Here is a 13947-nt window from a genome sequence, read left to right on the forward strand (position 1 = left end):
GTAAGGGATGAAATGTGATTCCATGGATGTCTCCTGGAGCCTGGATGTCGAGTAGGATGTTGGTGTCATCAGGGAAAAAAGGGGAAGACACACGGTGGGCTGAACCTAAACAGACCATTGACCCCTCAAAATTAAAGTATCCCAAATCTCTCCTCTGCTTCTTCTGGGAGCAGAAATATATCATTTTTCCACTTGTATATACTTCACTCTCAATAGCGTCTGCGTGACCTCTTGTCCAGATCTTTGCAATAGTATCAAGCACCAAAAAGAATGGGAACAAAAATTCTAGAACAGAGAAAAGAGATAGTACTTCGAGCGCTGTTCATATGTAGGGTTCTGGCCCAGGTCCTCTACTGTCTAGCGTATCCATGACCTGATTTATTACCTGCACGATGACAGATGTGATGGTGATATCATGGATGGAAAGAAATCAACAGACAGACTGTGGATGTAACACACCTAGAGAGCAAAGGATGCAGCATTCCCAGTAAGAGGTACAAATTTCCTCGGTTTTCAAATCCTTATGAAGGCATCCAGCTTCCAATTATCACCTTACAATTAAGTGAGGAGCCCACCAAGACCTCAGAGAAACTCTTTTACATTAGGAGGGTTTATACCCTCCAGTTCTCTCCCAGCATGCTGGAGTCTCTAGCCATGTGCCTGCCCGGCCCTAAGTGCGAGTAACTGACAACAACCCCATCACATTTCTGAGTGCTTACTGTGAGTCTGGGTGAACCAAATGTCCTACAAGTCCCCAAGCAGGAGGTCTGTCTCCAGATTGCTCATGGATCCCAAAGCCAACTAAGGAAGTAAGCACTCAAGATTGAAATGTTTGTGCCCTTTTGGAAGTGGAGCTTGCAAAATGAATCCTAAATGGAAGTATATACAGATATAAGTTTTATTTTATATTTCTTGGATAGTTGTAAAAGTTGCTTAATTCATAGTAAGAGTTTATGAAATATATATTTAATATCAACCTTCTCAAGGATTTGTAGGTATTTGAAAACATTTTAGAACATTATTTTACACAATTAAAAAAAATCATTACATCATTCAGCTCCAAAATCTGTATTATACAACGTTGTTATCTATAATTTTACCTTGCAACTTAACTTCATAATAAAAGTGTCAACTGTACTATATTTTGACTTGTATTTTTGATATTTTGCTAAATGTTTAAGCCCACTGTCACGGTTTTGCATCTCTTATAAAGTAGCAAATCATTAAATTTTGTATTTTGACTTTGATATGATCTAAGACTTTGCATTTTAATATGTTAGGTCATTCACATTTATGTCTATGTCTATTAACTTCTGTCATCTTATTTTTTTTGGTCTCTGAATGTCATTTTTTTTTCCTCTCAATTTTGTCGTTTTGTTATGTGGATTGTTTTGTTTACATTTTTGTGTGTGATGACTTGAAAGATAAAGCAGCCAGTGTAAGTATTTTACTGCAGCTCCTCACAGCTTTCTCAACATTTTAAAACACATTTACCCTAGACAAGCAAGTTAAAAATCTCCTGCCAAGATCACCGACATGCCAATTTTTCTTCAGAATTTTGTTGATTTTTCTTTGCTTTTTTCTTTTTTTGGGGGTATGATTTGGGGCAACAATTCCATCATCAACCACAGCAACAATAAGAATGCCATGTTTACGATACCAGACACCATTGTAAATACTTGTGTATATTAGTTCACCTAATCCTCATAGCAGATCTGAGACAAGTCTTATTGGCATCCCAATTTTCAATATAAGAAACTGAGGCACAGAGAGGTTTAATAACTTGCCTAAGGTTTGCAGCTAGTTAGTGCTAGAACTGGGCTCCAAAGCCAAGCAGTCTGACTACAGGACATGATACTACTCATCAGGCTACCGTTAGGCATGTCAGGGTTCAGCATTATTGTAATCTCCTTGTGAACTGGTCCCTTTATCCTCCTGTTTTTATCCTCTCTATCATTATTAATGCAGTTTGTCTTAGTCTAATCGAATAATAATATTGCTATCACTGGTTTGTCTACTATATCTTTTTCTATCCTTTTACTTTCTTCCATCCTCTGACATGATGTTTAAGAATATCTTTTCTAAGTAGCTTATAGCTGGATTTATTTTTTCCTCTCCCATTTTATATGTCTTCAAACAACAAATATCAAGCATATACATGATTCTTAATTTCAAAAGTCTTGAAAAAGAAAGAAAAGCAATGGGAGAAAGGATAAAGGAAGAGAAAAAAGGGAGCATTTGAAAGACAGTAAAATCGAGTGAAAGACTGAGTGAAAGAGGTTGAGAAAGAAAAAGATTATCTCCATGTCTTCAACTCCTCTTTGCTCACTGACCACTGCAGTTCTTTCATACCAAAAATTCTTTTAAGTTCTTCATCAGACCTGTTTATCAATTATTTGGCATGTGTATTTCACTCAGATCTATTGTCTTAACAATGGAATGACAATTTGTCATTACATTTTGAGGTCAAAAACTTCTTTAAACACAATGGACATTTCTCTACTTGCCACAGGGTGACTTTTCTGTACATAACTCTTTCCTGTTTGCATATCTTCTAAGGTTTCTTCTTTATTATTATAATATTGTTTCAACTGATGAATTTGGTTAGGCCTTGGGAAACATTCTCAAATTCCATTTACAATCAGGAGCTTCGTGTGTATTTGTTTTGTTTTGTTTTTAATGATATATCTGACTTCTCTTTAATGTATTTTTCTTTTTATCTGAAGAGTTCCTTCCAGCTACCGCACCATTTTCATGTTGTTTTCCACAATAAAGGTGTCTATGCTTCTTTACTCCCACTTCTCTACCACTTCACTGCAGTTGCTTTTACCCAGGTCCCCAGTGACCTTTGTTTTGTCCAATCCTCCAGTCCTTCTTAAGCTCTCATTAACATGACATAGTTGACCTTGCGAAGCTGTCTTCCCTGGGCCTCCTGACACCACACCCGCATCACTGGGGTTCATCCTTGATTTCCTTCCTTCAAATTCTGCATTCAGTCCATCAGCAGTTTGATTAATTCTACCTCCAAACAAATCCTTATTTCCTTCCCTTTTCCACCATTTTGCTTATTACCAGCTTAGCTAAGCCACCCGGTTTCTGTACCTGGCTTGCTGCAACAGTCTCTTAATTAATCTCCCTGTTTCTATTTTTTCCTTCCTATTTCCCTTCTCCATACGTTTTGGTCCTGACCTGCTGTGGTTCCTGATTGATGTCCCACCAGGGCCTCCTGATCTGTTGTTCCCTTCACTTCACAGTGTCCTTCTGCAGCACTGTTCCCTGGAGACACCGGTGCCTTTTGTTCCCCAGACAGCAGGGCCACCCTCATTCCTCCTTAGAGACTTTCTTCGAATGCACTCCTCCCTTTCTCTCCAGACCTCTCAGTTGCTGGCAACTCTTTTCATCTAGATTTCAGTTCAGGGAGGCCTTCTCACTACTGCCTACTGCCCTATTTGATTTTCTTTGTGGCCCTTATCATTTATTCATTGCAGCTTCTTAAGTTCTGTTGTTCAGGGAGCTTGTCATTGCCTAGAAGGGTGTTTAGCACATAACAGGTGAACACTCAGTAAGCATGTGTTTGAGTTTTAATTCTGACCTTTGGAATCTGTCCTCTGTGCTAGCTCTTTGAGAAGCACACTCAGCTAAGGAACAGTGGCCGGATGACGACGCACCATGCCTGGAGCTGAGGGCAGGGACCGCAGCAGAGTGCACAGAGGGCTTGCTGCTGAACACGGGCCTGCAGCATGAAGCACATACGTTTCCGTAACCTTAGGCATCCTACAAATAAAATGCCAAGTTTCTCTATTAAGATTGCAGTAATTATTTACATTTCAGGAATTTTGTGAGTATTTTAATAGACAATCAGGGTGGGCTTCTTGGTGGTTCTATTTACCCTCATTTCACTAGAAATCATTTAGGGTTTATTTTGCTACTCTGTTTAACTTTAAAACTTTAGAAGGAAAAGTTTCTGTTTTTCACAGTATCATCAAAAACAAACATATTAATGTGTATCTATAATTAATATATTGGAATAATACAAGATCATCTTTCTAAAACATCTAGATGTTGAGAATAATTCAAGATTAAAACCAAAATTTAAACTAGAGATAAATCAGGAGATCCTTTGTGTGCGTATCTGTCAGCTGGTCACTACTACCCCTTAAAGGTCTTCTAAATTGCTGGCTTCCTTTATTCATTTAAACTTACAAAAGATCATATTTACTGTTTATTAAGCAATAAACTTTTATCAGTTATGTAAATTATTTTTCTTTTGCGATAACTTCTTAACAAATATTATACTTTATCTTTCTTTACTATTACTGTAAAAATAGTAGGTTTCAAATTTTATGAAATTTGGGAATCTGTCTTCAAAGTTTATGTAAGTATTCCAGAATTAAAAGAAAACTGAAGTGAGACGACGAACAAGGGCTGTTTTAAACATATCAGATAAAATTTTACGGTAAAGTACTGACTGATGACAGTTTGGATATTAACTCTAGAAACATCAAGTATTTTACTCAAAGAATCTCTCTCTTTCAAATTTATGTTTTATAACTTTTTAAAGATTATATAGTACCTACAAGTTTATGTCTAAATCTTACACTGACCTTTGGCCAAAAGCAATACATTTCTAACTTCACCTGTCCTATCAAATATGCCTCTTTATCCCCATAACAAATATCCAAGGTAGTAACACTGCGTTAAAAGGTCAGAAAAACAACGAGGTTAGGATTTTCATTAAAAAACTCAAATCAGAGACACTCTTACACTTTTCATATTCTTGTTTCAATTAGCAAATGAAATATCACTAATAATATCTGTTATTATAAGTACTATAGCAATAACCGAGAATCTTGCTTAGAATCACAAAAATCTGAAAAGTTTACTTATCTATTAATATACTATGACCTCATTTAGACTTAGTATGACATTTCTAAAATAAAGTTTTAACTTACTGTTTTCAATCCTTAAGGCAGCTGTTGAACTATTGCAAGAGGTCTTAGAGATTATACAGGCATTAAGCACAGTTTGCAGATGATATATATAACACGTGTCAAACATGGATCAACTTCTCTTTTTCAAATATGTGGATGTGTTTGTGATGAATAACTGAAAATAATTTATGTCGTTTTTCATTTTCTCAATGATACCAAATATATAACTAAAATCCTGTAATAGTACATGATGCAAAAAGTAAGACTTTTTAATATGAAAAATGTTCTTTAGTGTCAAAAAGGAGATTTCAAGCAGGATGGCAGACAAGGATAACGTTGCTCCTTAAACTGTTACAGAGTCTAAAAAACACCAAAAACGTGTGAAATTCAAAGTTGAGGTCAGGAAATCTTCAAATGCTAGAGATAAAGACAAAACCCAGACTCACCGAGGTGGTGCCACATGACTCTAGGTTGTATCAGATACAGACCAGATCACAAGACTCGGAGCGAGCTTTTAAAATCTCAGGAGTTCAGGAAAACAGGGCATTTGGCAGGAAAAGGGCATTAAGCTGAAAGTCCTGCACCCAACGGGAACGGCTGTCCCACTTGTGAAAAGAGGACCAGAAGCTCTCTTCCCACAAGTTTGCGTAAATAGAAAGGGAGCTTAATGTTTGACAAAGCTCTTGATGGGAAAAACTTCATCTGAGAAAAAGGAACCCAAAGAAAGTAAGGAATTAATCAAGGAAGCCAAGGAATTAAGAAAGAAAATTGTTTTCAGACCATGGAAAGGAAACTTCTGGGGCCCAGATAAAAGCAAATTCAAAAATGTTAATACTTTCGTAACAGAAAATATATAGTATCATTAAACTTAAAATCCAATAGTTGTTTGGAGAATAGATTGATCACAGATGAAAAGAGAAGAGGGGTCTGGATCACAGAACTGAGGGGCCAAGAGGGTCAGCACAGGAAAGTAAGGCAATGGAAAAGATGCGTATAAGTCCCAGTCTGAGATGCTCCCACACTTAACTCATGGGAGTTCCAGAGGGGACAGAGAATGGAGAAGGGAGGATTTGGAGAAATAGTGGTTGAGACTCTTTCAAAATTGAATAAAGATGTGAATTTTCAGATTGAAGATGCATAACTACACACCTTTTTGACAAAAAAACTACAAAACTCCGAAGTCAAGAAAAATATTTAAAAGCAACTGGAAACAAAAGGAAGATTACATATAAAGGATCAAAATTAGACTGAAATTATACTTCTCGTTAATAAAATAGAGGTCAGAAGACAGGGTAAAAATCTTTCAACATGCTGAAAGAACAGTAATTATTAATCTTCAATACAATACTCAGCTAAATCAACATTCAAAAATAAAGACAAATTAAATGTATTTGACCAAGACACAAGACTGAGAGTTTTTTTTGGTTTGGTTGTTTTTGTTTGTTGTTTTTTTTTAACCCAAGGATCATCATCCTAACCAAAGGATAAAATTTACTAAAAAGTGGAGTGAACGCAGGACAAAGTGAGACTGAAGAAATAACAGTATACAAATTGTCAAGCAAATTGATAAGACTAAATAAACATTGACTATAAAAAATGTAACAATTATTAATTACAATGATTTAAAAGTGAATCTGTAGATACTAAGAAGGGAAAGTAGAGAAGATGAGAGAAAAGTGATCTGAGTCAAAGTAAGGTCCTTGCATTGATAGGGATGAGGATAAAATTATTAACTTTAGACCTAATTAAGCATATTAAAGTGCAAAGATACACATTGAAAAAAAGGCAAAAAAATTAACTTTCAAGAACATAGAATGTAGTAGAGGGAATAAATGAAGCTCTATCAACCTTACAGAAGGCTGAACACCCCACCTGCCTCCAGGAGAAAACATGGAGAGAAGAAAATACATAGGATGAATCCAAATATATGAGGGTGAGTCAAAAATTATCCTCACTCTGGCTGTAGAATTTATTTAAATTAACTTTTAGAAGAGACTAATACATCATTTTTTGACATAATCTCCTTGCTTTTCAATACACTTTGTCCACCTGTCAACAAGCTTTCGTATTCCCTCATTAAAAATGTTTTAGGCTGGGCTGCGAGCCACGAATGCACCACTGTCTTCACTGCATCAGAAGTGAATCTTTGTCCTCGTAGGGCTGCTTTCAGGGGACCAAACAGGTGAAAGCCTGATGGAGCAAGATCAGGACTATAGGGAGGATGCTTTAACACCTCAAAATGAAGTTTTTGCAGATTGTTGACAGTGTGGGCAGAAACGTGTGGATGTGCACACTCTCAGACCACAAAAATTGAATCACTGCACGCTGCTCTTCTTTCGTGCAAACTGCAAGGGGAGCATCCATTTTTGCTCACACCGCAGTTACAAATGAACTGATGTAACACAGTCACACCTGCACAGCAGTGGCTGGGGAGACAGTAGCCTCGAATGGAAAGCATTGATAAGACAGACAGTGCAACCAACAGAAGTTTTAATATAACTGGGGTGCGGATAATTTTTGACTCACTCTTGTATAAGTAATCATAGTAAGTGCAAATGGATTAAATTCTCTTGTTAAAAAATTCTCAAAGAAGCAAAAATATACTTTAGTTATAAATTTGTTTATGAGGCGCATTCAAAATATAATGTCAGAGAATGATGGAAAATAAAGATATTGTAAAAAATAATAGCAAGTGTGATGTAGGATAAATTCCTAGAAGAGAAATTGCTTTTAATAGATATTGCCAAGTGGTGCTTCATAGGGATGATACTAAATTATATTCCCATCAGCAACATATGAGAGTACCTGTTCCTTCATTGCCTATCAAAAGAGAATGCTAACAAAGTTTGATTTTTGACAATATTATAGGTAAAATGGTATTTCCCTGTTATTTTAACTTGTATTTCTCTTACCGTGAAAATAATCACATTTTAAAGATATTTTTGAGTCTTTTTATATCCTTTTCTGTGAATTGTATTTTCATATCCTTTGCCATTTTCTTTTCACTGTGGCATTGACCTTTTTTTTTTTTTAAGCTCTTTTATATTACAGAGATTCATCTTTTGTGTGTGATAGGAGTTTCAATTTTTTCTTTTGTCATACAGATTTTTTGTTTTAGAATTTATTAATCTTTTATGGGTTCTGAAGTTTGAGTCATAATTAGAAAAGTTTTGCTCCATTTTGTAGCAGAAAGAATAGAAATATTTAGAAAAGATAATTTATAATTGTTTGCTCTAGTACTTCTGCAATTTTTTTCTTTACATATAAATCATTAATTCATTTTTAACTTTTCTTGGTGTAGATGTGAAGTATACTTCTAGTGGCAACTTTTTTCCAAATGGCTACCCAGTTGCTCCAATGTATTTATTTAATATCTTCCACTGGTTAGAAACTTCACTATATCATAAAGTCCTATTTCTTGACTTTCTATTCTATTTCATTGGCCTTTCCTATTCATGAACCAGTACTATTTTAACTATCACAACATTTTAATAGATTTTAATATCTTGTGGACTAGCCCTTCTATTATTATCTTCCTTTTCTATTTTGTTCTGTTATCATAGTTTACTTTTCAATGTGAAATTTAGACATAAATTTTAGACATAAGGTTTACTTAATGGATTTATACAAAAACTTGCATTCAATAATCAGATAAAACACATTCTTTACGAGCATACGTGAGAGAGCTTAGAAAACCAAATGAATACTAAGCCACAAAGCCTCAAGAAATTCCAAAATACCTGTTATATGTGTCAAGCTTTTTGAAGAAAATTAAATAAAATAACAAATCATTAACTAAAAGATAGCCAAACTTTTAACCTCCATACATTTGGAAACTTAAAAACACTTTAAATTACTCATAGATCAAAGAGAAAATCCTTATAGAAATAACATGTTAAGAATTGAATCACATGAAATCACTTAACTTTAAAAGAACAGAAAAACACCCATTTATACAGACTCTTTTTGAGAATAGAGAAAAAAGGAAAATGACACACTATATGAGGCCTGCATAATCTTGCCACTAAAATCAGATAACTACAGTCCAACCTCACTGAATCAAAATAAAGTAACAGACAAAATAAATTCAATAGCATGTTAAAAATTATGGCCAAATATCAGAATATTTCAACATGTATAAATTTTTAAAGGATGAAAAATTAGATCATCTTAATAGATGCAGATAAAGCATTTGATAAAATCTCCCATTAAAAAATAAAAATTCTAAGGGAAAATGTACAGTAAATATCATACTTTATGGGGAGACTTTAGGAACATTCCTATTATGGAAAAATCCATAGAAATCCATAGAAAAGAGACAAGAAGATTGTTACCATCGTTTCTATTCAACATTCTACTGGAGGTTCTAGCTAATGTGGAAAATACAATACATATAAAGATTGGGGGAAAAAACTCTCATTGTTTGAGGGTGTTATGGCTATCTACATAGTATACTCAGAGCACCTACAAGCAAGTTTAATTACTAAGAGAGTTCAGAAAAATTGCTGCATAAAAGATCAACACACTAAAAAATAGTAGCATTCCTATATACTAAAAAATTATTTAGAGAAAAATATTTTTTAATGCTAACAATAGCAAGAAATAAAGCAAACAAAACTTTTAAGGTAACTAGTAATAAAACTAACTGTCAATACATAAGACTTTATGGAGACAATTAAGAGATTATTGACAGGTATAAATGGAAAACAGAACAGTCTTCTATGAACAAATGAACATACTGACTATACTCACGGATGGGCAGACTTAAACTTATAAAGGTGGTGATTATGTCCAAATTAATCTACAAATTCAACCTAAACTCAAGGCAAGTTTTCCATTCTTAAGGAGAGAAAGAAGATTTGAAAGGCTCAGTGACCTGCTGGGACCACCTTTCAAGCAGTAATAGAGTGAGACTCCAAACCCAGTGTTTCTTTCCTTTGACCTGTTTACCTTTTATTCTCTATCTTGACGGCTGGCTGCTTTACTGCAAACACTGAAGGCTTTGTCTAGCTGGGAGATGTTAATTACTGAGTAACAAATCTGGACTTGGGAATGGAGAATCAAACTATTTCATGGAATAACCTTATTTCAAGTTTCTGTCAGAAATGCTAACAAGACAGCTAAAGGTCAGTTGTGAGCAGATCTCGAATTTATGCACACTTAACCTTTATTATCCAGGAGCTGTGTGTTCCTAACTGCAGCAGTCAATGAGTGATGCTCTCAAGTATAATAAATAAAAAAGAAGTAATTCCCAATTAAAGAAATCTCCTAAAACTTTTAAAAATAGCATTTTTTTTTTTACATTGGGAAGGTGGATGAAAAGGCGCAAAATAGGTATTAAAATACATCTTCAAATTTCTCTTTCATTTATCACATTTCTGTATAATGCTAAAAATAGTATAATTTTGTCAGGGATAGACAGAGAATAATTATATTTTGGGATAACAAATGTTCATTAAATAGAAAAGCAAAAAAAAATATGATAGGCCTAGAAAGTTCTAGCACAGTTTTAGGAATTGAGACAGAGAAAGATTATTTGTGGTTTTTACCACTGGTATCAATTGCAAAGCATGGCATTATTTTACAAAAACTCTCCATGAATTAGATAATTTAGTGTGAACTTTAATACACTCAACCAAATAAGTAGAATTAAAGTGGTTTGGAAAGGATTCATTTAGGTGAAATTAATGCCATGAAGCAATTGTAAGAAGAAATTACTATGATAGCAGTATTGGCTGTCTCTTACATCAGCATATAATTTTGCTATGTATATATTTTGCCAGGATTAGCTGCAAATGTGTTAAAGTTCTTTATTCTCAGGAGTTATTATATTTCTTAAATTCCACCCCCCCAAAAGAAAAAAAACAAAGCAAAAAAGACACTGAATCATTGAACTAGTTAAGGTGCTGTGCTGAATGTTGAAGTGATGGAGTTAGTGAGCAGGAAAAAAAAATGAAAGTGGGTTCAGAAAAATATGACTTATTTCCTTGGATTCTTATTTTAATATTAATGGTTTGTCAAAAGAGTAAATTAATGACACACTCCTTTTATGGAGAACAGCCTGAGGTTGGAATCAGGCAGATCTGTGTTCAAATTCAGCACTTTCAAACTGACTAGTAGAATGTTACTGACCTTCTCTGGGGCTTATTTTACCATTTATAAAAAGATACCTAATTCCCAGGTCTATCATAAGGATTAAATGAGATACTACGTGCTAAATGATATTAATTCCCTCTCTATTCTTTGCCAAGAATATAATACCAAAAGTTAAGTAAAATTTCAAGGTAGTACATGAGTAAACACCAAATGAGGGGTACAGACCAAGAGGATATAGGAAGGGGCCCTGGTTTAGAGAAAGGAAAGAGAGTTATGGGTTGGAGTAAATAGGTACAGTTTCACTGGGGAGAGAAACCTTGTTAAGTTCTGTAGGATGAGAAGGGATCAGCATTCTGGACGCGTAACAGGCTACAAGTTCGGTGTAGGAGATAGACCACGAGTCCTCTGGGTGGACACAACTAAAGATTTAAGATACACATTTGGGGGTTTGGAAATGGGTCAGTTCTAGTGACTTCAGAGTCATTTCATAGAGATCATGGTCTCATAAGAGTGTGAAGTGAGAAGATCTTCAAGAGAACTTGTGAGGACTGTCCTCGGTGAGAAGAGAAGAGGCAGGGGACTTGGTCAGGGAGCTAAGAGAATCATGCAGAACAACCAGTGTTCATGAGCTTTGCATTCAGGAAAATACAGCTTGAATGCTTTACTAACCTATCATAGTGGAAACAAAGGATAATTATTGGAAGTATGAAAACTGACAAAGTTTATGAAATGAGGTACATATACTGTGAAACACAAGTCATGGTACTAACAGTTTCATGGCAACATAAAAAATGTTTCTCAATGAGAGGACTATTTACAAAGGAACTTGACCCATCTCATGGAGACCTACTGTCACCACGCAGAAAGACTATGTTTCTCCCTCTCAACTCCTCATGCTAGGCCTGTGCATGGGGTTGCAGACATTCCTGCCTGTGATCCTGTTTTCTGTTCTGTGCAACACTCAGCGGAGGAGGGGAATTGTGAGCAGAGGCGGACACCTGGGAAGAACCTATTGCTAAAAACATTTCCACAGATTTATCAAAATTTTATTTTTCTTTTCAGAAACAAAATACCCTTAGGTATGCCTCAGTTTACAGGCTGTTTACATCTTGAGATAAAACTAAAATTAGAGTATCTAAATGCTCTCCTCCAAGTACTGAAAGAATGGGACTGTGTAATTGGGTAAAGTGAAAAGAAAGGGGAGGTAATTTTGGTGCACAGAGCCAAGGGGAGAAGTTTCAGGGGACATGCCACCAAACTACTACAAAGCAGGCCAATTTGCCTGATCACGTATCGGAGTGTGTAAGGCAAGTTGATAATGTGAACTGTGGGTTCTCAGTAGCGAGGGAGGCAGGATGGAGGAGTAAAGGCATGTGGGCTCTGCAGTGGAGTCATGGCTCCTCCGTTACTAGCAGATGACAGTTCCCAAACTACTCCATCCCCACGCCTCAGTTTCCTCATCTGTGAAGTAGGACAGTAACAGTACCTGCCTCCCAGGGATGTCGTGAGTTAATACATATAAAAAGCTGAGAACAGCGCCTGGGTAGTAGAAGGGATCAACAGACAGACGCTAGGAAACAAGGAGCCCTCTGTTGCTTTCATTACAGAGTTACTTCTTTATCAACTGCAATTGTCAGTCTAGTTTCTCTATATTTTTAAAAGTTTGCTCTGTTCCCTTTTTCAGAGAAAAAAAAAATCTTTTGGGTATGCCAACATTTTCTTAAACTATTCTGGTCCTGCCGTCATTTTGTTTAATGTGATTGAAGAACAGAAGTCATTTGTGAAGGACACAGAACACTGAGCCCAGAGAGCTCACAGGTTAAAGCTGGGCACACATCAACATCTGCCAGTGATTCAGGGGACTTTCAAGTAGGTCAGAGTATCTTTACAGAAAATGACACCATCCTTCTGCATTTCTGTGGTATAACAATAAATCTAGGGGATAAAAACACAAAATGCTGACAACGCCATCTTTATTATAAAAACAGTTATTTGTAATAACATGAATGCAAATATGTATTACATAACATAAAAAGACTGCAAAAATGTATATAACTTAAACAACTGTACATAAAATTATTGATTCCATATTTATCAGCTGAAACCTTTGCCAATTTTTAAATGAAAAAAATACTATCTGCCTCATTGACTCTCTGCTCCAGAGTGTAACCTTAGGCCACATACCTAAGTGTACTGCTCTTATAGCAGATGTGATATTAACGATCAAGTTATTTTGACATTTTCGAATTGCATACCAATGACAAGTGGAAAAACATACAATCTGTACACCAGGTTGTAATTCTGGAAACAGACATCTTAAATCACAATATCCAAGCAGAGCTCTAAAAATGTTACTATGTTTTCTTTGTCATGCTAAAGACTGAACTTCTTAGTATATAGTATAAAGAGTATTTCCTTTAACTCAGTGAAGGTTATAGAGAAAATTCAAAACCATACAGAGTGAAAGGGTCATTTCGTTCTTCTCATTATACAATCTGGGGAGTCGGTATCTCTCTTCTTACAGTGAACTCTGCCTTCCCACGTCTAAGACAGTTTCTTTAGAGAAGATCAAGCACTGTTATTTAGGAAGTTCTTTGCAATTCTGTTCTTTCTATCTTTGAATTCCCTGCACCACCTATTCTCTTTACTCCTGGGTTCCCTAGACTGTGCTCATTGCTTTTTGTTATTAATCTTACATGGCCGCCTATGTAGATACTGTTATGCCATCTTGTTTCATCTTCAGCAAGGTTTCTGCAGAGATATCTGTGCACTCTCCTGAGGACAGGGACTATGTTCCCTTCACTGGGTTGATGCCTAATATCACCTGCCTCCCATGAGTCTTAAAATTTGCTGAATTCATGGATCATTTTTAGTGTGGGAGTAAAATCAACACTTTAAAGCAAAGGTTGGTGAATACCCA

At 35.6% G+C, this 13947-nt stretch overlaps 1 protein-coding gene across 2 annotated transcripts in view; it reads right to left on the reverse strand.

Annotated features, from left to right (window-relative positions):
* Positions 1–13947, reverse strand: part of PACRG (parkin coregulated) — a 487647-nt gene that overhangs the window by 239203 nt on the left and 234497 nt on the right. The gene's annotated exons all lie outside the window — the stretch shown is intronic.

Source organism: Hippopotamus amphibius, chromosome 6 (assembly GCF_030028045.1).
Source record: "Hippopotamus amphibius kiboko isolate mHipAmp2 chromosome 6, mHipAmp2.hap2, whole genome shotgun sequence".
NCBI classification, from domain to species: domain Eukaryota; kingdom Metazoa; phylum Chordata; class Mammalia; order Artiodactyla; family Hippopotamidae; genus Hippopotamus; species Hippopotamus amphibius.